Source organism: Gossypium arboreum, chromosome 1 (genome assembly GCF_025698485.1).
Source record: "Gossypium arboreum isolate Shixiya-1 chromosome 1, ASM2569848v2, whole genome shotgun sequence".
Taxonomy (NCBI): Eukaryota; Viridiplantae; Streptophyta; class Magnoliopsida; order Malvales; family Malvaceae; genus Gossypium; species Gossypium arboreum.
Genome location: NC_069070.1, coordinates 13701540 through 13706084, shown reverse-complemented (window position 1 = coordinate 13706084; position 4545 = coordinate 13701540).

Genomic DNA, 4545 nt, shown 5'->3' with positions numbered 1-4545 from the left:
GGGAGAAAACTAGTGGTAGATGCACAGCTCCGGTTAAATACGGCTATGAAAGAAGTGGTAAAAAAGAATTACTTAAATGGCTGGATGCGGGTACTATTTATGCAATATCTGATAGTAAATGGGTCAGTCCGACATAATACATCCCAAAGAAAGGGGGATTTAAAGTGGTTTAGAATGATAGGAATGAGTTAATACCAACAAGGACAATCACTAGTTGGAAGGTATGTATAGACTATCAAAAATTAAATGATGCAACAAAAAAAGATCATTTCTCACTTCCTTTTATTCATCAAATGCTCGTTAGATTAACAGAAAAATAGCATTATTGTTTACTTGTCGGATATTTTGGATATCATCAAATTTTAATACATCCAAATGATTAAGAAAAAACCACATTTACATGTCCTTTTGGCACATATGCTTTTAGACGAATGTCATTCGGACTATGTAATGCTTATGTAGTGCATGTCTATTATTTTTGCTGATATGCTAGAAGAACACCTGGATCTGTTCATGGATGATTTCTCAGTATATGAAGAATCCTTTCGAAAATGCTTGGATAACCTCGAGAAAGTTCTACAAAGATGCGAAGAAACCAATCTAGTACTCAATTGGGAAAAATGTCACTTTATGGTAAAAGAAAGATTGTTGCAGGGAAATCAAATATCAAGGAAAGGTCTAAAAGTACATAAGGCTAAGATCTAAGTTATCAAAAATATCCTAAACCCTACAACAGCTCGAGGAGTGAGAAAATTTTTGGGTAATGTTGGATTCTACAAGTGATTCATAAAATATTTCGCTCACATTTCTAAACCATTGGATCAACTGCTTCAGAAGAAGATACCTTTTATATTTGATCATGATTGTATCAAAGCATTTAAGATAATAAAAAAAAAACTTATCTCTGCACCTATAATTATTACTCCTAACTAGTCAGAACCCTTTACTATAATGTACGACACTAACGATTATGCCGTGGGAGTAGTATTGGGACAAAAGAGAAACAACATGTTTGGAGCTATTCATTATGCAAGTTAGAAACTTTATTTAGCATAATGTAATTATACTAATACTGAAAAAGAAATGCTTGCTATCATGTTTTCTTGTAAAAAAATTCACCCTTATTTGATGGCAATAGAGTTTATGTTTAAACTGACCACTCTACATTACAGTACGTCATGAAAAAGAAAGAAACAAAAGGCAGGTCAATGAGATGAGTATTACTACTTCAAGAATTTGACCTTTAGATAATAGACAGAAAATGAATAGAAAATCAGATCACAAACCATTTATCTAGAACAAAAAATGATTTAGAATAGCAAAACTCTGAAGAAATGAATGAGACCTTCATAGATGAACAATTATTTAGGATAGATGCCTAACAAATGAGGGTCAGAAGTAATAGCACACCATGGTATGCAGATTATGTGAATTACATTGCTAAAGACGGTTTTCCACCACAAGTATCATGGCAACAAAAAAAGATGATCATGCATGAATCAAAAAATTATACTTGGGAAGATCCGTATGTATTCCAGCAGTGCACAGATCAATTAGTACTAAGATGTATGGAAAAAAAAGAAGTAAACGATATTTTGCAAGAGTGTCATACATCACTATGTGGAGGTATTTCGACAAAAAAAAAACAGTTTGGAAAGTACTGCAATCAGGATTTCATTGGTCGACTATGAACAGAGATGCTTATGAATTCGTACAAGGATGTGATAGATACTCGAAGTAGAAGTATTTGATGTTTGAGGAACTGACTTCATAGGACCCTTTTCCAAGTTCTTTTGGGAATCAATACATCCTATTAACTGTCGATTATGTTTCCAAATGGTTCGAAGTAGTGGCATTACCTACTAATCATACAAAATCAGTAGTTAGATTCTTAAGAAAAAAATATATTCGCTAGATTTGGAACACCTCTTACTTTGGTAAGTGATGAAGGATCTCATTTTTGCAGTAAACAGTTTGAAGCTACTCTAGTCAAGTACAGTGTGAGACATCGGATGATAACAGCATACCATCTATAAGCTAATGGCCAAGTAAAGGTGTCCAACCGGAAGATCAAATGAATTCTTGAAAAATGGTAAATCCAAGTAATCCAAGTAGGAAATATTGGTCGTCAAGATTAGACGATACGTAGGTGGCTACAGAACAACATACAAAACTCTGTTAGGAATGCCTCATTACAAATTTGTTTATGGGAAAAAATTTCACTTGCCGGTTAAATTAGAAAAGAAAGCATACTGGGCAATCAAATAACTGAAATTAGATCCAGAGTTAGCCAAGAAAGAGAAACTATTTCAATTACAAGAATTGGAAGAATTTCATTTTATGGCTTACGAAAACACCAAGCTATACAAGGAGAGAAGCGAACCTAGGTATGACGAAAAAATACGAAAATGTGAATTTTTTCCTAGACAAAAAGTGTTGTTTAATTCGATATTAAAATTATTCCCTAGTAAGTTGAAATCCAAATGGACTGGCCTATACACTATAAATCAGGTAACACCTCATGGGGCAATAGAACTTATTTTAAATGAAGGACAACTATTTTTGGTAAATGGATAGAGAGTAAAACATTATTTCGGGAGGACAACGAAGGAAATAATTGACACTCAAGCCTTACAATGCAAATTTTTATAGGAACGAAAGTATATTAGAAAGTGAATGAGAAATAAATGAAGAAAATGAGGCAACAGAAGATCGTAAGGTAGAGAAAGAGGACAGAAAAAACTGGCATCAACGTCGTGACACTAGCCATGCATGTTATGACACCATACAAAATTTAGCATAGGTAAATTGTCCTCAACGTCGCGACATTCATAAAAGATGTTGCGACACCTCTACGTAAGTTGTGGTCTATCTTTTAACTAACATCTGATGTTTTTATAATTGAGTTTTAGTAGAATTTTTTAACTCTTCATTGATCAGGAATAATTTAACTAACATAACTATAACTCTTAATTATATCATTATCTTCCTCTAAGATAAATAGACCACCTAAATCTTTTCATTATCCCCAAACATTGTGTAAAGAATAAGATCTCTCTGTCTCTATTCAAGGAAACACTATAATCTCGGAGAGCCATACCACAATAACATTCAGATTTGAATAGTTATATATTTTGATATTACATTATAAATGCATTTGTTGAATTTTAGGAAAACAATATAGACAAATATCTATAACAATTGCAGCCATACACATTCATCCAAGAATAAGGATTCAACCCATTAATGAGAAATTGTAAAGGAGTGTGGGAAATTGCAACAGAAAGAGAATGGACTAACTTTTGCTTGCCACTTGAAGAACCAACAATAATACCCGTGGTGCAGGAATTCTATCTTGCGTTAAAAGAGAGAGAATCGACAAGACCGTATTATGAGCTACGGACATATGTCTAAGTCAAAGGGTTAAACGTTCTGGTAACTGAAAGAAGTATTTGTCAATTTTATGATGCTTCGTATTGTTACCGAGATTACCTATACAAAATAGATCTCAAAGAATTTAAAAAAGTAGACATGGAGGAGGTTCTGAGATTTTTAACAAAAGGGAAAAAAGTATAGACGTATCAAACAAACACAGCAATATATGAGATATTCAACCAAGTGTTAATGACTCCAATAGCAAAAATATGGATAAAGTTTGTATGTTCGAGAATTTGGCCAATAGCCGACATCAACCCAACACAAATTTTTCTAGTTTATACAATCTTGTAAAAGAAGCAAATATGAATTGGTAATTGGATATATCGAAACATGATTGAATGTCTAAGAAATCAGGCAAAAGGAACCTTCTTTCCACACCTTATAACGGAGTTGTGTAAAAGAGCCGGAGTACCTATGGAGGGGATGGATAAGGAGATAAACCTCCGAAAAAGTTTCCCCAAAAAAGTTTCTAAGAGACAATGTTTATAAGCAATTTTTAATATTAGAGAGAAAACAAAAAGAAAAGAGGAGGAAAAGATGACTTCAAAGGGAAGATGAGTAATAAAATATATATACTTATATATATAATAGGACAATTTTTAAGTTTAGTTTATTTTACGCTAGGAAAGTTACTTTTTTTCTTTTAGGATATTGTAATTAATCATATTTGATGAAATAGTAGAATTGAAAAAAATATACTGATGAATTTTTTAATAAAATCCCCACACAATAGAAGCATAAACATCGTAAATCAAAGGAGGAAGTACCCACCAGTAGCTTACGGAACTACCACGTTCAATCGTGTAACTTCTTTCCTTATCTTTTCAGGACTATACAGTGAGGACAATATGTTATCTAAATTGTGAAGGGGTAATATAGAAAATTTGTTTCAATGTTTATGTTTTTCTTGACAATGGTGTGCTTGAGCTTGTAGAAATACAAGTGATTGGTTAAGAGCATGTATATTGGTTGATTGTATTTACTATAAATTTGGCATGATAGTAGATTATTTTAAAGTTTTTATTATTAGACTATATATTACACTGTAAATAGGCATTGAGCAATTGAATGTACCATATGATATAAGAAATACAAGGAAATAAGTAT